The sequence below is a fragment of the Triturus cristatus genome, chromosome 1_2, assembly GCF_964204655.1.
Source record: "Triturus cristatus chromosome 1_2, aTriCri1.1, whole genome shotgun sequence".
NCBI lineage: Eukaryota > Metazoa > Chordata > Amphibia > Caudata > Salamandridae > Triturus > Triturus cristatus.
Genome location: NC_140580.1, coordinates 547234874 through 547261753, shown reverse-complemented (window position 1 = coordinate 547261753; position 26880 = coordinate 547234874). Strand labels below are relative to the sequence as shown.

At 42.9% G+C, this 26880-nt stretch overlaps 1 protein-coding gene across 1 annotated transcript in view; it reads right to left on the bottom strand.

The window, feature by feature from the left end:
- LOC146867603 (neurotensin receptor type 1-like) overlaps window positions 1-26880 on the bottom strand; it is a 278677-nt gene that overhangs the window by 228874 nt on the left and 22923 nt on the right. The gene's annotated exons all lie outside the window — the stretch shown is intronic.

The following is a 26880-nucleotide window of genomic DNA, read 5'->3' as shown; positions in this document are numbered from 1 at the left end:
AAAGAAAGCCAGCAAATGGAAAGCCTAAAAACCTGAATTACAAACCACGAAGCCAATAGCAGGCAACAGTCGGAATGCATTCCCAGGTCAAATTTCTGAAAGTCCCCAAGATGTCTTTAGCATAGCCAGACAGCGGAATTGTCTGGTAGGCTTCCACCTAAAAATGGCTATTCACTTGAATAGGCTAGCACTCTTATATGCATATTCGTAATGTGTGTTCCGCATACCTTGGTACTCTCAAAGAGTGGCAGAGTCTGGAAAGTGGTGGTATATGAAGAACTGGCATTCCACCTACCAAGGGAATTGATGGAGCACTATGTTCCTCAAGGCAATTTTTTTCGGGGTCCATAAGGAGGCGGGGGAATATTCCATCCACAAATATTTTTTAAAAACTTGCCAAAAAACATGTTTTACAATACAGTTTTGAAATTAATTTTACTAAAATGCCACTGGATTTACGGGCAGTCATGAAGAAACAGTGATGGATTATTTCAGTACCGTTTATGAATGTCAATTAAGGATTGTGAGGGGTAGCAGCTTGCCCTGGGCTATGGTGGCACTGCCATTGATAATATTGGTTTTTTGTCTTGGAGATCATGAAAGAAGGAGCAGAACTCGAATATTAATAGGGTTTGAGGAGCACAGATTACTTTCTTCTGTTTCCACTTTTTGGCCCTCCTTAAGCTCCTTAACAGCAAAGAAGAGTATGTTGAGAAGTCAAATAAGGAACATGGTGATCAAATGGTGCTTCTGTTAGGGAGCAACAAGGGTTGTAATGTCACTGTTGTTACCCCTAATATTTTGTTGAATCAACATCTATGATACTTTCCTGGTGTACAAAGCAAGAATGATCCTTTCCATAGATGTTGAAGGATTCACTCCCTAATAACAAATTTGACAAAATGGTGGGAACATTGCAATTCAATATATTTTCCATAAAAGCTGATTAAAGAGAAGTATGCTTATCGGAAAGTACAAATTATCTGGGTACTCAATTTGACACGGCCTTCTAATCTATCTTTTTACAAGAATTTGATAGCTCCTTTCTACACTTCTGCCTTTCCCTTACTTTTGTTTTTTCATGCGGTCCCTCTAAATATATTATAATAGATAAATGTGAGGGGCAGAGCAGTAAATGTACATTTTTACAGATATGTGATAATGCTAGACTGTAAATAGCAGCGCTATACCTCATGTTAAGTTGATCTCAACTGCTTAGAATTAGGGGCTTTCACCCAGGTTACAGCAACTTTACATGTTCAGTCAGCAGACATATCCTAGCAGCTCAGTTCTCTGATTTGAGTATTGATGCTATTGTCAAAATCTTTAATCAATATAGATCATGAGATGCTTCTTCTTCTATCTTGCATTAACAGCTAAGGGGGTGGGGGGTAAAAAAGTGTGTCTCCCATGTTAATTCCCATATTAGAGACGACTGCAGCCCGAACCGCTGAACAGAATTACACCAAATTTGGCAGAAAGGTAGGTCTGGTCCTGAAAGTAACCTTTTTATTATTTGGTGTAAATCCATTCATTAGTTTTTGAGATAGTAAAGAGAAAAACAAATTTGTATATCTAGAGGTGCGAATCTGCTGTGAACCCTTCGTGGTGCTTTGCGAACCCACGTGCCAACAGGAATACCGTGACTGGCTGGTCGCAACCTGAGTAGAAAGTTATGGCCTCCATTTTAGACATCAGGGAACTGTCCCCGGTGGAAAAAATAAAGATGATATACTATAGAAGTGGATAGAGCAGAGGTAACCTGACCCCCTGGGAGCAATATAGGTGCCTGTGAGGGGCTCCTGATGGAGAAGAAAATGTCCAGAAGCCTATTTTTTTACACATGTGAGGATTTGTGAACCCGTCACAATGCTCAACGCGGCTCCCCATGTATCTTTGTGGTGGACATGTGAATTCTTACACACCTACTCACAGACCCACTCAGACACTAACATACCCACTCTCAGACAAACTCAGAGACTCATTTACCCACTCAGAGACCCACTCAGAGACTTACGCTCACAGATCTACTCATAAACTCTTACACCCACTCACAGACTCACTCAGACATTCTTGCACCCACTCACAGACCCACATAGACACTCATGCAACCAGTCCATGACTCGCTCAGACACTCATGCAGCCACTCACAGAGCTACTCAGACACTCCTGTACCTACTCACCCTCAGAGGCAATCACATATTCAGTCACATACTCACTCAAATACTCATGCACCCAGTCACAGTCCTACTCAGACACTCATGTACCCACTCACATACTCAGTTTGGACACTCATATACCCACTCACACACCTACTCAAACACCCACGCATCCACTCTCTGACCTACTTAGACACACATGCACCCACTCAGAGACTAACTCAGAGACTCAGGTACCCACTCACAGACCCACTCAGACACTCATTCATCCACTCACATACTCACTCAAAGATACTCACCCACTCACAGACCCACTTAGAGACTCACACACCATCTCACATACCCATTCGGTTATATACCCACTCACAGTCCCACTCAGAAACTCATACACCCAGTCACACACCTACTCAGAGACTGACATGCCCACTCACAGACCTATGTAAAGACTCACATGCCCACTCATAGACCCACTCACACACTGATGCTTGTATTCACAGACCCACTTAGAGACTTAAGCACCCACTCACAGAGCCACCCAGAGGCTCATGCACCCACTCACAGACCCAATCAGATACTCATGCACCCACTCAGAGACTCATGCATCACCTCACAGACCTACTCAGATACTCATACACCCACTCACAGACACACAGAGACTTACACATTCCCTCACAGACTCACTCAGAGACTTATTCAGTCACTCACAGAACCACTCAGACACTTGTGCACCCACTGAGAGGCCCACTCAGACACTCATACACCCACTCACAGAACCACTCAGACACTCAGACACCCACTCACAGACCCACTCACAGACTTACGCAGTCACTCACAGACCCACTCAGACAATCATGCACCCACTTAGAGATCCACTCAGACACCCACTCACAGACCCACTCAGACACATGCACCCACTCACAGACCCACTCAGACATTCATGTACCCAATATCACACTCACTCACAGACTCACACACCCACTCACAGACCCAGTCAGAGACTCATTCACCCACTAACAGACCCACTCAGACACTCATGCACCCATAAGCAGACCCTCTTAGAGACTCATGCACCCACTCACAGACCCACTCAGACACTCACACACACTCTCACAAACCTACTCAAAGACTCATGCACCCACTCACAAACCCACTCAGAGACTTACACACCCACTCACAGACCCATACAGCCACTCAGATACCTACTTACTGACCTGTACAGCTACTCACAAACCCCCTCTCAAATGTTACAGTCTATAGTTAGGAAATACCATTTAAAAAACCTTAGAAATCTAGCAAAAAATCCAAAGGTTACAGGGTTTGTTTTAGTTTGGTAATAACATTTAAAAAACATAGACATTCACTGAAAAAAGCAAAGGTTACAGGGATGTTATAATTAGAACATAAATTTAAAAACATACCTGAGAAATTCACTGAAAAAAATAAAGGTTACTGTGATGTTATAGTTAAGAAATAGAACTAATAAAACCTTAGAAATTCACTGAAACAAAATAAAGGTTACATGGATGTTATAATTAGGAAATTAAATAAAAAATACACCCAAGCAAATCACTGAAAAAAACTAAAAGTTAAAGGGACGTTATAGTTAGGAACTAGAATAAAACAAACCTTTGAAACTTGCTAAAAAAACAAACGTTACAGGGGAGTTATGGTTAGGCTCTGATTTCACTCGTACAAAACCAGTGAAATTTAGCAGTTATAGTTACCGGAGTTAACTATAATGCCCCCAATATGCACTGCTTATGACTTCACATGTTACATCACTCATGACATGGTCAGTGACATCACTCATGACATCACTGATGGCCATGTGCAGAGTGGGGTTGGCTGCCTTTTGGGGGTTGGCCACAAGGCCTTGCCACAGACTATTATAGTGAACTTATAAATATATGCATCAGCCATGAGGCACTAGTTCAGGTGAGGCAGTGTGAAGTCGGCGTGTTCGTGGAGTCACCCTCAGCAGTAATCGGCACTGCAATAACTAGATGCAGGCGCTGGCAGTGATGGAGTCAGTGCGAGCGCTAGCGTCAGGAAGGCCAATAACTTCAGGCGTTGGAGGGCGACAGAGCTGCGGTGCCGGTAGGGCTGTGCATCGTGCACAGCACGAGTGGTGCCCCTGCCCTCGGTGCAGGTCAAGGCGTCAAGGCGGCATCGCTGACGGTGTTGGAGACTGTTTTTCTTGCTTCTCTTAGGTTCTTCCAGCTCCCAACAGCAAGAACAAGCTCCAAAGGCCCAAACCTGGAACAGGCACCTCCTGGAAGATCCAAACTCTCAGCAGTAGAGTTCAGGGGAACTGGGGGTGAAGTATTTGTGTCCTTGAGACTTCAGGACAGGCGGCCACCGCACATACGCCCTTGGAGATTCTTCTTCAGGCAGGTTTCTCAGCAAAGTTCCAGTCATTGTCCTTCTTTTCCTTGGCAGAAGCAGCAACTGCAGGCCAACCCCACACAGCATACAGCAAAGGGGCAGTACCCTCCTGGCAGCTCTCCAGTTCTTCTCCTTGGCAAAGGTTTCTTTAGAGGCCAGAAGTGATCCAAAGTTGTGGGGTTTAAGGTCCACTACTTATACCCCAATTTGTATGTATGTTTTCTTCTTTGTGCCAGGGTCTCTGAGCCCAGCCCGAACCAGTTTTGTCCTCACTGGTGCAGTTCGACCACAGGGGGTGGAGACAGCATTGTGCAAGGGAGACAGGCCCTATTCACGTATAAGGAAAACTCCTCCCATTGCTCTAAATGCAGCCAAGGTCTATTCAACTCATCTCTGAGTCATCCAGAAAGGGCCAGGCACACTTCAACCCCCCACCCCCCAGGGGCTGTCTACAGTGAATGCACATCCCCAGCCCCTGTCACTTCAAAACCAGACCATCATTCCAAAAACAGGTGGAGGCACATAGAATGGTTAAAAAAGAAATGTCCCACTTTGTAAAAGTGGCATTTTCACACACACAATGTAGAAACTATCTTCACTAAAAGATGTGTTATTAAATTCAGAGTTCAGTCAGCCTAAACATTACTCTTCTATCTTGTCCCAATTGGAAGTTTTACTTGTAAGATGTTACAAAGTATCTCTCACGCTATTCTATGGGACAGATAGCCTTTCAATAGTGAAGAAAGAAATTGGCAGTAATTCACTATCAGGACATGTCACACACACTAGTACATGTACTACCTTCCACATACACTGCACCCTCCCCATGGGGGTACCTTCGGCCTACCTGAGGGGTGTCTCACATTTAAGAAAAGGGAAGGCAAGTGACAGGTCGACATGGCAGTTAAAACTGCATTTAGGCACTGCAGTGACAGGTCTGTGTTACATCTGCACAGCTACTTATGTGGGTGGCACAATCAGTGCTGCAGGCCCACTAGTAGCATTTTATTTATAGACCCTGGGTGCACACAGTGCACTTTACTAGGTACTTACCAGTAAATAAAATATGCCAATCATGAATAACCAATTGTATTAACAATTTGTACTGGGGGTACTTGCACTTCGACACTGATCAGCAGGGGCAAAGCGCCCAATGCATCTAAGCCAGCAAAAACAAAATCCAGCACTGCATCAAAAATACAGGAGTTAGAGGCAAAAATCTATATGTCTTGTTTTCTTTTGATATCGGAGCACATGGTTTTTCCTCTCTGGACTCTGTTACCATGCCTTTGATTTTTTGCTCTGATGAGTCGCTTAGGTTTGGGTAACCAGTCCTGTTTTTGTGTACTTTTGTGATGACTGTATCTGCTGTCCTACTTTAGTGAGTACAATTTTCCTTGTGTGATAGATACGTGATTGCCCACTATCCCTTGTTTTTTTATTTTTGTATTTTATTTTTTAATTTTTCAATTGCAGAGAAAAAAAGAACAAATACTTGACAGAGAGGGAGAAATAAACAGAGTGTTGCAACCCCCCTCCCCCGCAGACAGAGAAGTAGAAAGATGTTTCTAGAGAAGCACAATAGTAATGGATACTGGGCCCGATTCACAGAACTAACTTAAGACAAAATCCTAAACTTACTACCATTTTGGTATTCACAGAAGGCACTTACTCATTTTGGTATTCACAGAAGGCACTTACTCATTTCGGTATTCACAGAAGTTAGGAGTCCTAACTTTAGGACTCCTAAATGCCTTCTGTGAATACCGAAAGTCTTAAAATTAGGATTTTTCGCAGTTTAGTAGTAGTATAGTTAGGACTCCTAACTTTAGGACTCCTAAATGCCTTCTGTGAATACCGAAAGCCTTAAAATTAGGATTTTTCTCAGTTTAGTAGTAGTATAGTTAGGACTCCTAACTTTAGGACTCCTAAATGCCTTCTGTGAATACCGAAAGTCTTAAAATTAGGATTTTTCTCAATTTAGTAGTCCTAAATTTAGACTTAGGACTACTAAATTGAGAAAAATCCTAATTTTAAGAATTTCGGTATTCACAGAAGGCATTTAGGAGTCCTAAAGTTAGGAGTCCTAACTATACTACTATTATACTCAGCGCAGCGAGGACAGTATGTTCCTTTACCGGAACCCCATTTTGCAATCTTGCAAGGATTGAAATATAAAAAGAAGCAAGTCTTATAGAACTGCGCCTGAAGATTAGAGGATAACAGATCGCTTTGAGCGAATTCAACTGCGAGTAAGAAAGCATTATTAGTGATGTTCAATGTCTGTTGCCACTTGGTGGATATTAAAAGCAGATCATCAGGCATTAAGGTGTTGAGCATGTTATAAATAATTCCAATACGTGGTAACGAATCTCCACAAAGCTTCTCTATCAGATCACAATTGGTGAAACCTGACGGGCCCCCAGTCTTTCGTAAAAAAAAATGATTTAACAGTTATGTGCTTAAAAGATTCCCTCTTATCTAAATTATAAAGAGATTGAAGATCTTTAAACGACAAAAACTCATCAGTTGAGCAGAGATCTCCTAAATTTTTTACTCCCTTATCTATCCAATTTTGGAGATAGGATGAGCTAAAAATATCCGGGAGGTTGGAGTTGTTTCTAATAGGAGTATAGACGTTTAGTCTACCAATACCCAGTGCTTAATTTATAAAATATTAAGTGCAGGTGCTCACATTTTTTAGGAGGCCACACCCACCTCCCCGGCACCACCCACTTCCTCCACTGGCTCCACCCACTTCCTTTAATTGCTCCACCCACATCCACAAGCCTCAACACATCAGTTCTTCAAGAAGCTGAAGACCTGGCTCTTCATAAAAGCACCTCTGGGATCTCATACCTACACACCTGCCCAAGCACCTGGATACCCTCTCGGGTTATTAGTGAACTATATAAATCAATATAACATAACATAATATAAAATATGGACAACAACTCAAAAGTGAACTCAAGTTAGAGAATGTGTGTACGTCTCAAATTTTCAAACTAAAGAAAATGTGCTTGTACCGTGCTGTTTAAAAGAAAGGAAGTGTTGAAGGAAAGAAGGAATACATTAAAGAAGGCAGAAACAAATGAAGGCAGGAAAGGGAGTACTGGAGTGAGGAAATTGTTATGGATTGAAAAAGGAGAAACTAAGAAAAGAATGTGTAAGGAAGAAATGAAGGGATAGAGGGAGAAAGGAAGTGAACAATGTGTGATGGATGAATTGAAAGAAGAAAGGAGGAAGAAAATCAGAAGGAAGGGTTGCGGATATGAAATGAAGAAATTAAAGAAGGGATTAAGGAAGGAGCAGGAAAAAAGAAAGGAAGGAACGAATGAAGGAAGAAGAAAATAATGCACCAAGGGAGGAAGAATGGGGAAAGAAAGAGGATGTAAGAAAGCAATAATGGAAAGAAGAATAGAGGCATGGCTGGAGGTGCTGTGGAAGAGAAAAAGGAAAGGAAAAAGATGGTATGAAGGAAAGAAAGGAGGTCAAGGGAATGGATACAGGTATGAAAGGTACAAGGTCAAAGAAGGACAGAGGGAATAATGACAGTTTAATATTGCAAAGACTTTGATAAACAAAATATTAAAATGCATTTCTTTGTCCTTACCACACTATGTATGTTGTAAAGCACATATTCACCAGAGAAGGTCGTGACACCACATAACAAATGTTGTTATCCAACTCAATGGCACTAATCTTAGCGACCTCAGAAAGATGGAAGACTGGGTGGCCACACCGAGATTTAGATTTATGACCCTGAGCTCAGAGTTACAAAGGCCCATCATGAGCACACATGGTATGCACCTGTCTTTTAAACGTACTGGTCTCCAACCCTCCTTTATCCTGTGTTGCTCTTTGACCCCATATCCGACCTGTGCTGGTCTTCCACCCCTTAGAACCCTTCAGTGGTCTCGCCCCTCCACTGTCTTAGGCCAGGCACTGTCCGCTATCTCCCTTTATACCCCATGCTGCTCTCCCACTCCTCTGGACAATGCAGTATTCTCTCCCCTTCACCACCCTAGACCAGGCAGTGTTTTCTATCCCCTTTAGACTCTGTGCTTATCTTTGCAGCATGCTATTGTCTGCCCTCAGTGCTCTCTAGGCACCCTGCAGCTCTCTGCCTCTCTCTACTCCTCGCTGCCTTCTTTGCTTCTCTCTGCCGCTCTCTGCTCCTGTTTACTTCTCTCTGCCCCTCTACGCCCCTCTACGCCGCTCTCTGCTCCTCTCTGTCACTCTCTGCTCCTCTCTGTCACTCTTTGCTCCTCTCTGCCGATCTCGCCCCCTCACTTCTCTCTGCCCTCTGTGCCACCATCTCTGCTCTTCTCTACCGCCAGCATTAGTTCCCAGCTTCGTAAATTTCAAAGCTGCAAATGGGCTAAAACAAACCAATCATAATACAAATATTCATAGGCGAGTCACACACTGGCACTACTTTTTTTTTACGTAGCAATCAGTACCACCGTTGAGTGGCAGTGTAAATGATAGGTTTTTTAAATTATTATCCAACTGCCAAAATCACATTTATCGATCATAAAAGCATGAAAGGCTGTGCTACCACAACAAGATTAAGATGTGCAACCTTTCGGCTGTCCTCCTCAAGCAGTACAATGTGGTACATAAATAAATCTGTAGATGACTAGCCCAAAGGGTTAAAGTGCCCATTGCAGCAACTGGTTTGTATGAAGCAGGTCTTTGGTCTTTGGGTAAGATAGCTAGGGTGGCTAATGCCCTTCCTAATTCCCTTGCTGCAGAAGAGCAGTGAGTAAGAAAATGCCACGCACCATCTTCCAAGTATCATAGTTTAGCAAGTTCATGTGCTTGCTGCTGTGATTCATGCATAGCTTTCATAACACAAGACTTCAGTTTAATCTTTGAGGTGCTAGTGAGTTGGAAACCAAATACCACCAAAAGTGGAAACAATAGTGTGGCCTGAACATCTACTTCTCTGCAGAAATGTGTTCTACTGACCCTGACTAGTAATTAACATAAACAAATACAGAAAGCCCATGTTAAAATTAGTAGAGACCTTTTTATATGAAGTTTTTCGTAAGTACCCTGTCCAAACCCTTGCAGAATGTTAAAACATGAAGAGATGATTAGTATTTTTCTCTGTTAAGGTTGGCAACGCAGAGTCAAGAAACATGAAATTAAAAAAATGAGGCCAGCAGGACGGAGTTGTCGCTACTTTGATTTACCTGATTTAAAAGCAGGAAGGCGGAACACAGGCTCTTGCAGCATCTCTGAGTGCACTGCCGATGGAAAGAGTGCCTGAAGGTCAGGCCATATGCTTTACAAGCACAGCACAACTCGACAGTTTGGAGGGCAGACTGGTACACAGAGCTGTATGTGAAACTAAGTTGTAGTTTCAGTTCATCCACAGACTACGGAGGCCAGGCCACATCCACTCCTGGAAAGAAAAGCCCGGGCCTCCTGCCTGACGAAATAGATACATTTCAGTTCCTGAAAAAACAGGATCCAGCCCGGCAGCAGCGGATGCAAATTATATAATTTTGCCATGCACAATACAGGCTGAGAGGGGCTAGGTGACCTGCCCCCCCCCCCGCACTTTGGGGCCTAATGTTGCAATTCTCTCTTCTCTCCCTCGTCAGTGAGCTCGGCGCAAATATGCACAGTGCCGTGACCCGGGCAGCAGAACTTCTCTTTCACTCTCAATCTCATAATACTGAGGAATGCAAGAGACTGAAAATGGACCATGAAACATACAGTGTACCTAAGCAGCCATCAAGCATTGGCAGTCACAACATGTCCTTAGATTCAATAGACCCGGAAAGCACCGGCACAAATTAAGCACTGCCAATACCAATAAGTTTGCGTATGGCTGAGAAAACCTTATAAACCCCAAGAAGGGATTTCAATTTCACCCTTTTATAGTCGCCCAGTTCCAACTGCCGCCACAAACAGCCCCAAGCATCGGGTCCTAGCAAAAGTTCAAAAGGTGAAGGCAGACCAACAGCCGGCAGAAGGGGGGGATCTTGTAAAAGTATTGGACATGTTTGCAGGACTGTAGCCTAATAATAGAGTTTTAGGTTGGGAAGGGCCCTCCCCCCTCTATCCCGAGGTAGAGACAAGAATTTGAAAGCCCTTCTCGGTTGAGAAAATGCCCATACAAATTGGGAGAATAACCTTTCAAACCTTGCGAGTGTCTGCTTATTGAACTCTAAGGGTATAGCCCTGAATAAGTATATTATTCTTGAGAAAAAGATCATTTTCAGCAAATTGCAACGCCCAACGATAGAAAGATGTAAGTTGTTGAGGCAGTTCAGGGCTTTCTTTGTTTCAACAATAAGAGGATCTGAGTTATGACTTACTATAAGATCAGTATCGGCTAAGATGTTGATACCCAGATATTTAGCTTTGACCACTACCCTTTCATCATTCCAGATGACCTTGCTATTAATTATAATTTGAGTTTTTCCTTTGTTTAGTTTATATCCAGATAGGGAGCCGAATAGATGAGCCTCAGCTTCAATTACTGGAATAACCTTCTTTGGATCCGGTGTAACCAGGGACAGATCATCGGCATAGGCCATGATTTTGGATTCTAAGCTGAATCTGCTCACAGGTGGTATAGCCTGGTTACCTTCTAATTTTTTAATAAGCGGATCAATATATATAGCGAAGAGTAGTGGGGAGCAGGGACAACCTTGACGGGTCCCCCGCGTGATTTTTATTAGTTCCGTCAGTCCCCCGTTGATGGATACCCTAGCCATGGGGGTGATATATAGTGCCTTAATAGCTTGAATGGCATTGATCCCAAAGTTCATTCTCTGCATGACACCCCACAAGTAGTTCCAGGAGACCTGATCGAATGCTTTTTCGGCATCTAAAATGATTGCGGCAATTGGGTCTCCCGAAACTTGTGAGGCGTCAAGCAGAGTAATGAGTCTACGAATATGTTCTGTTGTGCCCTTAGCAGGGATAAAGCCATGCTACCACCTCGATATTAGACCTTCAATTCTAGCAGAGAGCCGCGAGGCAAGAATTTTCAAATATGCTTTTGAATCACCATTAATAAGGGTGATTGGCCTATATGAGCCCATTTCCATTGGAGGTTTATCTTTTTTGGGGAAAACTATAATTTTTGCTGTAGACCAAGATTGAGGGGGAGAGGCACCCTGAAAAATTAGAGTCACTACATCATTAAGAATAACTTGAAGTTGCGGGAGAAAAACCTTGTAAAATTCCACTGGGATACAGTTGGGCCCGGCTGCTTTCCCATCTGGCAGGCTGAGCAGAGCTCTAGCAATTTCTTCCCAGGATGGAGCGGATTCAAGTAACTCATGTTCTTCTCTACTCAGCGTTGCTAACATTATTGAATCTAGATAAGTATCTAGGTGGCAGCTAAGGTCTGATTGCACACCCACACTTTCAGAGTAAAGATCTTGAAAAAATTCACAAAAGGCCGCACGGATTTCTTCAGGGTCACTGGTGATAATTTCTGCAGATGTTTAAATTTTTTGAATTTCGCTGGCCGAGACCTGTAGCCTAGTTCTCATAGCCAGCTGATGGCCAATTTTTTCACTGTATTCATATGTTTTTTACTGAGTTGCAGACCATTTGGAGGCGGCTTTATCAGCCAGTACTGAGCAATCTCTGCCCTAGCAGTCGCAACCGCCAATTGTGCCAGGTCGATCTCACCGTTAGAGTGAATGACTGAGATAAGGTTTTCCTCCATTTTTGCTAGTTTAACTTGTAGTTCCATCAGTTGGGCTTTCTCCAGTTTATTTTTCTTAAGAGAATATTGTAGCGTTTCCCCACGAACACAAGCTTTTAAAGTAGCCCAAACTACCATAGATGGGGCTGTGCCAAGAATGTTATCTAGAAAAAACGTTATCCATTGTTTCATGTGGCACTGATAGCCTTCATCCTGTAGAAGTGCTCTTTCAAAGCTCCAGGAAGAGGTTTCCTTACGTGTGATCAACACTCGTATTTTGAGGTTTAGGGGATTGTGGTCAGAAAGAATACGGGGGAGTAATTCAATTTCACTATAATGAATTAGGGATGAGGAAACCAGAAAGAAATCCAAACATGCAAAAGATCTGTGGGGAGCAGAAAAGAATGTAAAGCCGGGTATGTTAGGGTAGAGATAAGACCATACATCCACCAGCCCATGGGTGTATAAGAGATTCTTAAGTGCCAGAAGCACTTTGGGCTTGCAGGTCGTCTGGAGGTATTGAGTATCGATTCCCCAGTTAGAAGGTAAGTTAATATTGACATCCCCACACAAGATAATAGGCAGGGGCCAGTGAGCCAATTTGGTGGAAATTCGATTAATCACAGTGGGGTCATCCAATACACTCCCATAGATAGAGCACAAAGTAAATAAGAATGTAGGGGTAATACGACATTCGGTAAGCATCCATCTTCCTTGTGAATCTGATTTAGTTCGAATGGCTTGAGGGAGATAGTTATACCGGGCTAGAATGGTTTTACCCCTGGTACGAGTCCCTTGTGTAGTACCCCCAATGACTTTAAATCCTAAGCTATTTAAGAGATACAATTGGGACCCTTTTATATAGGTCTCTTGGAGACAAACTATGTTAGCCCCTGACAGCCGTAAGCCTTGGGCTACCTTTTGCCTTTTTTGGGTATCGTTTAACCCACAGATATTCATGGATAAAATTTTAAGATTTGTAGTATTCATCAGTATTTGGTAAGATTAGACCCATAAACCAAAAAATATCAAAAACGCCCGCAGAGTGAGCCTTTGGGATGCACAAGTCAACATGTTAGAATATAAGCTTATTGAGGAAATATGAGCAATTAACACAGATTCAGCCTTCCCTTCGTAGACTACCCCCCCTCCCCAGCCCACCACTAGCCCCTTGCCCTCCCCGCCCAACCTCCCCCCACACATGAGCAATCAGGAACTTCCTGAATGATAGACCCTGTCGTAACACCCCACCACCATTACCTTGCCACTGGAGGTACCTTTCAAAATTAAGCATGCGGCATATAAAGAGTCAGCCACCAAAAGAAATCTACGGCGCCATGAAAGAAACAAAAGAAAGAGAGAGAAAAAAAAAAAGAAGAAAAGAAAAGGCAAAAACTAAAAAGTGAAACAAAAGCAAGAAATATATGAGCCTTATATTGGGCTAAGTGCATTTTAAAAGTTTAACTGTGAAGTCCCGGTAACAATTGTAGTTGCTTTAATGTTTTTTAGATTTACTTTCTGCAAGATATTATTGTGCTTTGATTTCCGACATGAAAATTTGTGAAGCACCATTTAAAATAACCTTCAGTTTCGCAGGGTTCATGAGGAAAACCTGGGCACCCAACTGTTGGAAGGGGGTTATTAGCTGTCGAAGTTGCCATCTTCGCTCCACAGTGGAGTGACAAAAATCTGGTTTGGTAAAAAAGGATACCCCTTCAAAGGACTTCTGGGAGTATTGCCTGGCTTGATCGAAAATTAGCTGTCTTAAAAGAAAATTCCCAAAGAAGACCAGGAACGCCCGTTGTCTTACAGAGTCATTAGCACTGCCTGACTCTTTTTTTAGCATAAGGGGGAAGTGATGAGCTCGTTGGAGTTTGTGCTCCCAACACCACTCGGCCTGATCGGGAAAAGCCCCCTTTAGGAGCTTGATGATGTAACGCCGGGGATCTTCCCCCTCGACTGACGGAGATTGTTTCTACGTTGCCTATTTTCTTGATCTTCCAGTTTCCATACAACGTCAGCCAGGCGGTCACTTTGGGCATTACCTTGATTTTTAAGCAGCACAACGTCTGTTTCGAGCTTCTACCATTATCACTCTCTCACAGACATCCGTGCAAGTTTTATTTAGCTTTCGGATACTCCCCTGCAGTTTTTTAGCCTCACATTTGGCCTGGTGATTATCAGCTTGGGTTTCCTCCTGAAATTGTTTAATAGAAGCCAAAATAGCAGCTAGGTTGGCTCTTCATAATGCTCTTGTGTAGCCTGTGTAGTACAGTTCGTTTTGCTGGATTCATCAGTCTGAGAGAAAGAGAGATGGGTACCAGAATAATCCCATTTAAGGTGATCCTTTTTATCATGTTTCTTTCCTTTGCCCTTTATCACCTGGCATTTCTGTTTGCGAACTGTATTTTTCCCTTTGGATGCAGTGCTGTAGTTAGATTACGAGATATCGCTATCACTGAAAGATAAGGAGCTGGCTTCTGCCGGGGAGTTTGACCCATCTGACACCGAAAAAAGTGTTGCCTCATAGGATCAGGGGAGCCAGGCTTTGAAAGCCATTGTGCGCTGGCATTTTTGAGATCGTTCAAGTCAGTAGGCAAGGGACCCCATATGTTTTGGTCCTGGATCGCGCTAACAGTTGGAGTCATATCGGTGTCAGTCTGGGTAAAAGGAATTAAAATTTCTCTATTCATATTAGGCGTGAGATTATCAGTTAGCATAGCCCCCTGACTCTGATCTGGTTGAATAGTTTCTGGTTCGCAAGTCTCGGCTGTTAGTGAGGGTAGAATCACGTGCGAAACTGGGGGCTTAGTCTGGGCAGCTATAGCGGGGCTTGCCAGGCTGCTTTCTGTATGGGAATTGAATACTAACTTTACTCCGTTTACCAAGCCCATCCCAGCAGAAGAAAAAAGTTTGGCTACCGAAGGTTGTGAGGTGCTTCCTTCCTTTGAGGGACCCCTGAGGGTAGATTTATTCAGGGTCTTTTTAGAGCCCACAGTCTCTTTTTTATTTTTGGGAGTGGGTTCTATTTCGACAGAAGTGGGGCCAACAGTAACATCAGAACTAGGGATAGCTACTGGTTTGCCTTTGGACCCCCTAACCCCTCGAGAAGCCATACCCCACTCACCAGCGCACAAATCAAGGACCAGATCAAACTTGCCAAGGTCCACGGCATATGCCTCTGAGTCCGGCATGTAAACTGAAGAACTCAATCGATTAATCAGGGAGGCCAACCAGACGGAAAAAAGTCCAAAAAAGGCGCTTAGACCGGGCCTACCACACCAGCAGCTTCGGTGTTTCAGAGATGCTATCAGCACAGACCGGGATACAGCTTTCCCGCGACTCAGGGCAGTCAGTTTCCTTCGGGGCTTCAGAGAGGTCCGCAGCGGCGTTCGCGGCACTTCCAAATGGTGAAAAAAGGAACCACAGGAGCACCGAGAGCAGCAGCTAGTCGCCAGTGTCAACACCAACAGAGTCCGATCTTGCCGCGCAGTCACGAAGTCAGGCCGCATAGCAGATGGCAGAGAAGTCCCATAGCGCAGGCGGCGGTGAAGCGGAGAATCACACAGGATCTATCTTGCCCCTGCCCACTATCCCTTGTAATGTATTATCACTCTATAAAAATTTCATATGCTTATTAATTATACTTCTGATATGTCTAGAATCCAAATTCAAATCAGGGATGAGATGGATTGGGTCAGATCTGTCTTTTTCAATTGGCATTGTTTTATCTAATAATTCAATCTTTCTTTTAAAATCCACTTTGTCACATGCTCTTTTCTAAACATATTCTGAAAAGCGTCTTGAGCTCCTTTTTTCTTTCTCTATCTCTTTCATACTCTGTGTTCATGCTACAGTTATGTTTGACTTGCATTAAACTCCTCATATGGAATACTCTGTTTCAAATTCTGTGAATTGAATTCTCTAGCTACAGTACACTATTTCTTGAAGGTGTTTTCCGAAAGATGCAAGTCTTTAATGTATTGTCTTTTATCTCCAGCTGTAAGTCCAGAAAGTTAATTTTCAATTTGCCTGTATGGCTCGTGGACACCAATACAAATGGCTCTTGTTCGGAACCTTGATGAACTCTTGAGTGTCTGTTTTGTTTCTAGACCAAATGATGAATAAATTATCTACATAGACATGCCAAGTCACAATGTAATTTGTGTGAATACATTCATGGTGCGCCATAATTATTTTCTTCATCCCATCCCATCAAGAAGTTTGCAGAGCTTGTAGCTAATTTTGTACCCATGGCAGTGCTATAGGTTTGGTGGTAGAGGTCTTCCTGGAATAAAAATATGTTATTCTCTAAACAATATTTCAGCAGCTCTAACATCATACTTTTATTGATATAATTTGTATTAGACTCGTTTTCAAAACATATTCGAATGACAATATGCCATCTTTATGTCTTATGCTGTCATGCACTGATGACGTGTCAAGAGTGATTATATAATGTTCATCTCATGTGGAATATGACACATTTTCAAGATAAAATCTATGCTGGCTCTGATGTAGGAGGGCACGGATAGCACATGTGGCTGTAGAAAACATATTCTTTTCTATCTTGAGTCAAACATTTAAGGTGGGTAACAATAGGTAGTCCTGTTTCAAACCTTTATGAAACCCTGATCATAACAGTCCATCAATTTGCTGTGATACTGGTTGACTGCTTGCTTACCACAGAAAATATTTCATAGCAGGTATGGGCTTCTAGCTAGGATAGGGCTTTTTCCGGGTACATCAACCTTGTCATAAGAACCATATTACCTCTTTTGTCTGATGGCTTAATTACAAAGTTCTCATCTTGTTGTAGGCTCTATATGGCACAAGTCCCATGTTGTACTTTGATTAAGTTCTCTGTATTGTAGTCTCGTTTTTTTTAGTTCTGCAATAATCATGGGCCTGATTTAGAGTTTGCTTGATAGTATACTCCACCAAATCATGACAGATATCCCATCTGCTGTATTACCAGTGGTGTAGAATATAATTCACTTGTAATATGGTAGACAGGACATTTGTCACGTTTGTGATGGAGTAACCCATCCCCCAAATTCCAAATGAGGCCCTATGTCTTGAAGTACATACATTGCATCCCCTGTTCAACTCAATCATACATTTGGAATTCATTCTGAGACCATTAGATTCTAATAAATCAAAAATAACTCCACCTTGCTGTGTGTCACTTTCTGATGTGTTTGAGATGTCACTTAAGTCAGCAAGCGCTTGAAAATGTTCAAGATTCTGTATCTTTAGACCTAGCTGTGATATAGAAGTATTCTTTTTTTTTTATTCCACAATATTCATAACACTTGTAAACTGTTTGGCCATTTTCAATTTCCGTATGAATTTAAATAAGTCTATCCTTGTCTAGAGTGCAATGAAATGGGTTTCCATGCTAAAAGAATAAAAAACTGGTTTTAATGCTTCTTCTTCTAATGGATTTAGAACATGTTCTTGGAGATCTATGCCATCCAGGGTTGTGACACCTGTTTTGCATTATGCAAACTTGTTACTTCTTTTTGTCATTTTTTTTACATAAGGTAATATTTTATTACATGCATAAAGCTAACCCCATGCCACACATGGCTTTGGCCACATGTTGCATCGGTTTGTCCAGAGCAGGCCCATCACCCAACCCCCCTGCGAGTGCCCTATACCCCATTGTTCAAACCAGAAAACGATCTTTCTATGGAAAAGCAGACCTAACTATAAATACCTAGTGATGACAACCATTAAGAAATATATACTACTCTTTGATCACCACTGGATAGTTATAGTTAGGTCTGTGTTTCCATAGAAAATTAGTTTTTTGATTTTGTTCGAAATGGGGTCTCTAGTTGACAATGGTTTGCACCTTTGTCCAAGTAGGGAACCTCGCTTCTAGTCAGAATAAGGGAGTTACGCCCTTAGACAACCCCTGCTTACCCCCTTGGTAGCTTGGCATGAGCATACAGCCTTATCTCAGAGGCAGTATGTAAAGCATTTGTGCATCAATACAGTAATACAGTGAAAACACTACAAATGGACACCAAACCAGTTTAGAAAAATAAGTAATCTTTATCTAAACCAAACATGACCAAACTGACAACAATCCACAATACATATGTTCAGATATCCACAAAAATAGGTTATTAACACAAATAAAGCTTGTAGCTACAAATAACTCTTACTGGAGCTATTATGATGTCCTGCTAGATGAATATTTAAAGTGCGACGCCGACCGCTAGGTCAGGCGCAGAGTCACACAGACCCCAAAGAACAGTACCTTGGCAAACGATGAAAGCAAAGACGGTGCATGACGTTGGGAAGGTGATGCTTCGTTGGTGCCGGGCTGTGTCGGTTCCTTACGACTACAGAGGAGGTGATGCATCAGCGCCTTACGACCCCAGGAGAGGAGAGGCCTTGGTTCCTTACTGTAGTGCAGGGGAGGTGAGGCGTCGGTTCCTTACTGTTGTCGGGGAGGTGAAGTGTCGGTCCTTACTGTGCCATGGAGGTGAAGTATCGGTAGTGGCAAGGCGGTTCCTTATGAAGGTGCAGTGTTGATGGGTTCAGAAAGTCACCCACATCCAGTATCAGCTCCGCAATGATGAAGCACCAGCATTGAGGAGGTAGGGGCTGTGGTGCGAGTCAGTCAGTACATCGTGAGCGTCACGAACAGTGCCCTCTGCTCAGGTACAGGCAGAGGCCTCAGTGACGCCATCTGAGTCGATACGTTGTGGCAGCAGCAGGCGGAAGGGCTGATGTGCAAGTTTGGTGGTGCGTTGTGCACTTAACGAGCAGCGTCCACGGCTTAGTTGAAGGTTGTGGCATCGCTCGCCGGCATCGGAGTTGCAATTTCCCTCTGTGACAGCTGAAACAGTAGTTCCAGATGCAGGAGGACAGAGGAAATGAAGTCTTTGTGTTCCTGAGACTTCAGAACAGAAGGCAAGCTCCACACCAAGCTCTTGGAGATCTTTATCAAGCAGAATACACAGCACACAGCAAGGTCTTGGCCCTCTCCTTGGAAGAAACATCCACTGCAGGCCAACCCCAGACAGAACACAGCAAAGGGGCAGGACTTCTCCTTCAGTTTCCCCTGCTCTTCTCCTTGGCAGAGGTTCCTCTTGAGTCCAGAAGTATTCTAAAGTTCTGGGGTCTGTGCCCCAATATTTATACTCCATTTCTCTTTGTTCTCTTGTGGCAGAGAGGCTCTGTGCTCAGTCAAAACCAGTTCTGTCCTACCTGGTCCAGCGTCCTGGCAGGAGGTGGAGACACTATTGTGTAAGGCAGACCAGGTCGATTCAGATGCAAGGAAATCTCTTCCCCCTAATCTAAATGCAGCTCAGGTCAATTCAGGCTAGCTATGGCTCATCTAGGATAGGCAGGACACACCTCAACCCCTCTAGTGGCTGTCTACAGTCAATGCACATTCCCAGCCCCTGTCACTCAAAAGCCAGACAGTCAATCCACAAACCAGCAGAGGCATGCACGATGGCTAAGCAAGAAAGTACCCACTTTCTAAAAGTGGTATTTTCAAACACACAACATAAAAATCATCTTTACTAAAAGATGCATTTTCATATTCTGATTTCAGGCATACTAAACTCCAACTTTTTATCTTGTCTCAATGGGAAGTTACACTTATAAGATGTTATAAATAAACTCCCATTCTATCCTATGGGGCAGAGAGCCTTTCAATAGTGAACAAACGAAATACCCAGCATTTCACTATCAGGACATGTCACAAACATTAGTTAATGTCCTACCTTTCACATACACTGCACCCTGCCCACAGGGATACTGTGTGCCTACCTTTGGAGTGACTCACATGTAATAAAAGGGAAGGTTAGGGGGTGCACATGCTAAGTCGACATGGCAGTAGAGACTGCAGACACTGCAGTGGCAGGTCTGAGAGCCTTGTAAAAGTCTGTATGTGTGGGTGGCACAATTATTGCAGCAGGCCACATGGCAGCATTTGATTTACAGGCCCTGGACACACACAGTGCATTGTACTAGGGAGTTAGCAGTAAGCCAAACAGCCAGTCATGAAAACACCAATCCATATTCACAATTTCAAGAGGGAGCACTAGCACTTTGGCACTGATCAGCATTGTCAAAATACCCAAAGCATCTAGACCAGTAAAAACAAAATCCAGCTCACAGCAAAAAATACAGGAGGCAGAGGCAAAAAGACAAGGTTAACCCACGCCAAGAAAGCCAGGTCTAACAGGTTTACTAATAACTTTGGTGCCGTTTGACGAATCTTCCAAAAAGATTCTCTTTTTTACTTGTTTCTTCATGGAATGTTTGGGGGTGATCCATCAAGTGGGGGCAAAACACAAAATCCCAATACATGTTTTGCAGACTTTTTAGTCAGCGCTACTGCAAACACTGCTGAAAGGAATTACACCAAATTTGGCAGGAAGCTAGATTTTTGTGATTTGGTGTAAATCGGGTCAGTAGTTTTGAGATATTAAGGATCAAAAATATTTGCATAACTGGGTGGTTGGGTTGTCAAGAGTCTCTTGAACCCAATCAAAAAATAAGAGCATTTTTCCCCTAGGCCAACTCGACCCACAGGAGTAAGGCTCCCGCGGAAGCGGGCACTCCAACAGTACATGAGAAAAAATGTTGCAGGCAGGTAATATAGGACACTGGGGACTTAGTCCACTTTCCTAAAATACTGAAAATATATATATCGGGCAGGGTAGGGCTACTCTGCCCCCCAGCCTGCGTGGGGGTTCTCAGAGAGACCCTCTCCCCCTCAGGGCCATACTGATCAACATTTTGAAAGATGCGATCCTTCGGGACTCCCACCAGATCACAACAAATATATTAAAGTAATTTGACCCCTGGGATGGGCCAGAGCCTGAGGGTCTTTATTTTAAAATATATGGGGAGGGGAGCGTGAATCGAGCCGCCCTCCCTAAGCCACATTGGGCCCCAATGACCCCATCCCCCATGGCCAAATCCACATTCAGGAGGGGGTGACATGCACTGGGGCTGAATATACATAGCCACTAATAGGCCAGGGGTCCCATACGCCAGGGCCAATGTGTTAAAAAAGAGGCAGGGGTGCGTGAAAAGCCTCTGTTGGACCCCAAGGACACCATCCACGGGGCCAGGTATCTACCAAAAAGGGAGGGGCTACACTCCCCCCTTTTTGTTGGTGTCTATATGGGGGACCCCCATCCCCAGGAAGTGGAACTACATAGTGTCCAGGGGAGCCCACCTATGGAATGCTGTGGTTCCATGCCCAGGATTCTGTGGGCATACCTTGCCTCCACGCTCACAGGCAGGGAAATTCACTTTGCCCAGATGGAACAGGAAAAAAATGCTGCTCCCGCCGAATGGGAGCAAAGGAAAGGAGCCGACTCCTGCCAGCACCTTGTATGGTACAGGCTAAGGAGCTGGCTGGGGCTGTGGGGGCCTGAGACCACCCCACGTAATCCCCTAGCAAAGTATTTTGTGGGCACCCTTGGTGGGTACCGGGGCACCCACCTGAGGGGGATGGGGTTCCCAGGGCTTAAAGGCTCTGGGAGAGGCGTTGCATGCCTCCCTGCCGAATAAATATAAAAAAGCAGCAAAGTGAATAATTAATGAGTGGCAGGAGCTGCTCATTTATTATTCACAGCTCCTCTGAAGGAGCACCCCATATGACCTGCAAGGGGATTTATTTTCTATATTTATTTGATCTTGGTGGTGTCCCTAGAATAGGGAGGGGTGTCAACAGGCCTTTTTCAATGTTGTTGAGGGTTGCAGGGAGTACAGCAGCTCCCCAGTAACATTTAAAAAAAAATGGCCAGTCTCCCGGGTCATGAAATCCAAGACCCCAGGAGAACTTACCATATGCTTTAAAGGACTCCTATCTGGAGCTCTATGCTCTTCAGCTGGAGTACAAGGCCCTCTTGTGGTTGTTTTTATGACTGCATTTTCTTGGCCGAAAAATGTTAAAAGAAAGACTCATAGACATGTTGGTATTATTATTAAAACACAATATGTCTCTGACTATTTATTTTAACAATTTCACCAACAAAAATGTAATATTAAAAACTATGTTTGAAGAAAACATCACAGGTATTTTTTTTATTAAAACTTTATTTTATTTTTTTGTAGTAATTAAACTGTGGATTGTGTGAATTGCTGAAATAGACATTAGATTAAAAAAATATTGGTGATTTTTTGAGCAAGATGATAGCTTTATTTACATTGATATTCTCATGGCTTGATAAAGCCCATAGGCGTACTTTTTATATTTTAGTGTTTTGGCTCCGGCCAACCACATGTGTGGCAGAGGGTTGGCTGCGCGCAGGCCAGGCCATGTGGCGAAGCCCATGCTATGCATGGCAGTGCGTGGCAAGCGGTTGGTTGTCTGCAGGAGGTTTGAGGTGGTTGATGGTTTGACCATATACGGAGGAACACTGGGTTTTATTGATGCCGAACTTGCATGCTCGACAAGAACTGCACTTATAAAACCCATTTTTCAAGGCTAGCCAGGTTTTTGGGGATTTACAGTCCCCGAATGGTAATTCCGGACTGCTCATGACCAATGAATTGTGCATAGATTTAGCTTTCCTAGAAGTCAAAGAAGGCTCAAGTGGAATACGATTTCCTAAAATTACGTCAGTTCTAATGATAGGCCAGTTGGAATTGATAATGACTCTTATTTGTTTGTACTGACTGCTGTAAGTTGTTATAAGTCTGGTTTCCTGACTGGGAAATTTGGAGGGTTTTCTCATTGCTAGTTTGCCTGTGTGGTCTAGAATCGTGGGTATATAGTGTGTTTTCTTGTGGGACTTTGCTGACTTTCTCAGAGCTGTCTGTATGATCTGTTTGCTGTAACCCCTTTCTGTGAATCTGCTGGTTGCTTCTCTAAAACAGTCCTCAAATGACTAGTGAGTGCTGCAGATTCTCCGGAGTCTGAGAAACTCCCCATAGGGGATGCTTTTAATCAAATGGTGGGGATGGAAGCTGGAGGCATGGAGGGTGGAATTACCTGGAGTGTTCTTTCTATGTAGTGTTGTTTCTAGTTTGTTGTTGATAACCTGGACATGTACATCCAGAAAATTGATAGCTTTATTGTCTATCTCTGCAGTAAATTGCAACATTGTGATTGATATTATCAATGAAGGTGATAGCTTGTTCTTTCGATCCATTCCATACTATAAAGACATCTTCTATAAAACACATCCAGCAAATTATATGCTTGTCCCACACCTCTTTGTGTGTGACCCTGAGTACCCGCTCCTCCCACCAACCTACGTGTAAACACGCATAGCTGGGGGAGAAGCAGGCTCCCATGGCAACAACTACTGTCTGTTGATAGACCTCTTTATTGAACAAAACGAAGTTGTTTTGCAAACAGAAGTCAATCATCTCCAAGATCATAATTTTCCCATGTTTATACCTTTCAATGGCTTCTCTTTCTAAAAAGAAACCTACAGATTTAACCCCATCTACATAATTAATACTGGTATATGAAGCACTGATATCAGGCTTTACCAGATCGTATTGGTTTGACCAGGGCACATCTTAAATTTTTTCCAAAAAATCATTAGCGTCCCATATGTAGGACGGTAGTGCTGTGACGAACTCCTGGAGGTAAAAATCCACATACTATGACATCTTTACCAACTAGCTCACCTCTAGCTGATATTATTGGCCTTACAGGGACTGGTGAGATCTTCTTATGAATTTTAGGTACGAAATATAATGTTGGAGTGATAGGGAAATGTGTTTTGAGGAAAAGGTATTCATCGTTTGTCAATAAACCTTCCCTTTTCCATCTTTTGAGGTGTTGTTTGACTTGTTCCTGTACCTCTTTAAGTTTATGGTGGTTGGATTTGATGTAACATGATTGATCGTCCAGATGTTTGTGAGCCTCCAATAAAAAAAAACCTACTTTGGCCATAGAAAGATGTGCCCCCTTTGTCCGATTTATTAATAATGACATCATTCTGTTCCTGCAATTTCCTAATGAGATCATGATACTTTTTTTGTTTGAATCCCATTTTCTTATTTTTGCCTTGAACATTTAACTGTAGTTTCTTTATTTCCTCCACTACTACATCCTGAAAAATGTCAATAGCATCACAGGGTTTGATGGGCATAAATGACGAGGGTGCTTTAAAAGGACTCGGTTCCAATTTTCTTAAACCAATACACACATTGTGTAACATCTCCTGTGTATTGGGCGTATGAACTCTCTCGTTGCTTTCCGATGCTAAAGTTTCCAATGTTTGCAGAACTGGAATGTCCGATACCAATAATAAGGATTTTTGCATTGTACCACCTGCTTCCTTGTTCATGTTGGCTTCTGAATTATTTCTGGATTATTTGATATCAAAAAACTTAGTGAGTTTCATCTTACAGATGAATTTGAAAACGTCCTAATTGAAATTACTCTTGGGGCCGAAGGACAAACCTAGTGAAAAAAATTGTTATTCCGCTTTGTTTAATTGAGTCTGGAACAGATTGATGATGGTATTGGTGTTGGTAAATTTATTGCTGTTTTCTTCTAGTGTTCTGCTGTTTTCTGTTTCTTGCATTGCCTGCATTTCATTCTTGCCCTCCTCCTTTGGTTCCGTCTTTGCCTTGTGTTGGCATTGGCTTCCGCGGTCTGATTGTTTGACGTCTTGCTTGTTGTAAAAAATCCAGCACTTCTGCAGGAGTCAGGGTACAAAAATTCTCACCACCATGAACTCTTCCTTGTAAGCTTTCATCAGATTCCGTTTCACTTTGTAAGGAACTCCAGTCATACTCAAACGCTGTTTGGGGCCCTCTGGTAGCTGCTTCTTGTCTGCTTTTATCTTTGCTTTGATGAGAAATGCTTTCATTTAATGACATCATATTTACGAGAAAATGTGAAAATCTGTCCTGATTCATAATCTTATTTGTCACGGGAAAATTTATAAGCTTTTCTGGACTTAATAATATCCTCATGTTTCTTCAATCTATTGGTGATTTCACCCTTGGTTTTAATAATTAATTCCTTGTACTCTGATTTGTCCAGTTCTGCATTGATTTTCTCTATTTCTTTGCGAACTGTCTCGCGGTCAATACGATTCAAGAACAATGGGGAAACCCTGTGTCCCTCAGAACCTGGGTATTGAACTACAAAACTACAGTGGTTCTGTAGGGGCTAAGAACAAATTTCTTCACAACATTATGGTATTTTCAACAGGAACACATGTGAAAACCACTTCATACATATTGAATACAAACAAGTTATTTATTGACTCAATTTCACAGGTTGTCAACAATGAAAACGTGACAAATGTGATAAGTGCTCAGTGACTGTTGTGAGGTGGATGCAACATATACAAGTGCAAATAAAATATGTACAAATGTTCACAGTAGAGATTTACAATTTGATTACAAAAGAAGGGGTCAGTACAACTGTAATCAATGTCTCAGGAAATGCCCAAAAATTGCATTATATTTAGAACCAGGAGACTCGATGTTACTGAGCCAACAAGTTAACTCCGACGTTTCGACCCTAAAGACAGCTTATTTCATGAGTGTCATGGCGGGTCTTCTTCAAGGCTATAGAATGGATGTGGACAGCCGAAATCTGAGATCTGATTTCCTCAAATGCACTCTTCTTCTTGAATTAAATCCAATAGGAATCAAATACCAGAATAATCCTTGTATGATTCAAGATTAAGGACTCGGTTCTAAATTATCTGTTTTCTTTGTTTCAAGGCGTACAATTTCAAATGGTACGTCCTCCGCGAAGTCATATTTTATCACGATATGGACCAAATGCATAGAGGCTTCAAGATTACTGTCCGCTCACTCTTTTAACATATCTCGATTTGGGTTGTCGAATGCAAATCCTCGGGGGATCCGTCGCGCCTCCACATATTTTTCCAAGGCTCATTGTTCCCACCATTTTGTAATTTCTGATTTCCTTTGTTTTTCCAATAACCTAAGTAATACTTTGATTTCTCCCTCCAGTGATGCCATTGATGGTCCTTTATTGCGCCGATATCAATGGCTGCTGGGAGATTTGAAAATAACTCCAAAGCTGTTGCTTCCCTTTCTTTAAGTTCCTCATCTGCCATTATCAATATCTTTTTGAATTAGCTGCACTTGTGCTCATCTAAACCATTCAATTTTCGGTGACGAATGTTTGCTGAATAGGATAGGTTTAGTGATGAGATATGCTTCTCTTCGACAGCACACCTCACCACCTGCTAATAGGCTCTGTGCAATGCAGCTTACCGTTAGTTTCGTTGACAGGATCACGGGTCCTCCAACTCATGTCTGGCTGTTACTCCAGTACGGTTTGCTTGCTAACATGTTCCGAATGCAGGGGGTCACAGCTGAGTATGCTCCTTCCGGAACCAAAAAACGTGCTGAAGCTGGCCGAAAATTGCCTGACCCTTCAATGGAGGAGGGGGTCCGTGATGCGGGAACAGCCGTTTTCTGCACACATCAAAATGAAAGTAATGAATCCCCACGCGCTGCTTCACAGGAAACGGGGACACGGACTCCACTTCAGGCTGTTAGAATTGCTTTATTAAAGATAGTATGGCAGGATGATGCGTTTCGCCCACCTCCCTGGACTTGATACCATAACAAGGTACTCTTCACTCATTTCTAACATTTAAAGTGCAATATACACCACGTGATAGAAAACAGGCATAGTCATGAAAAACAGACTAT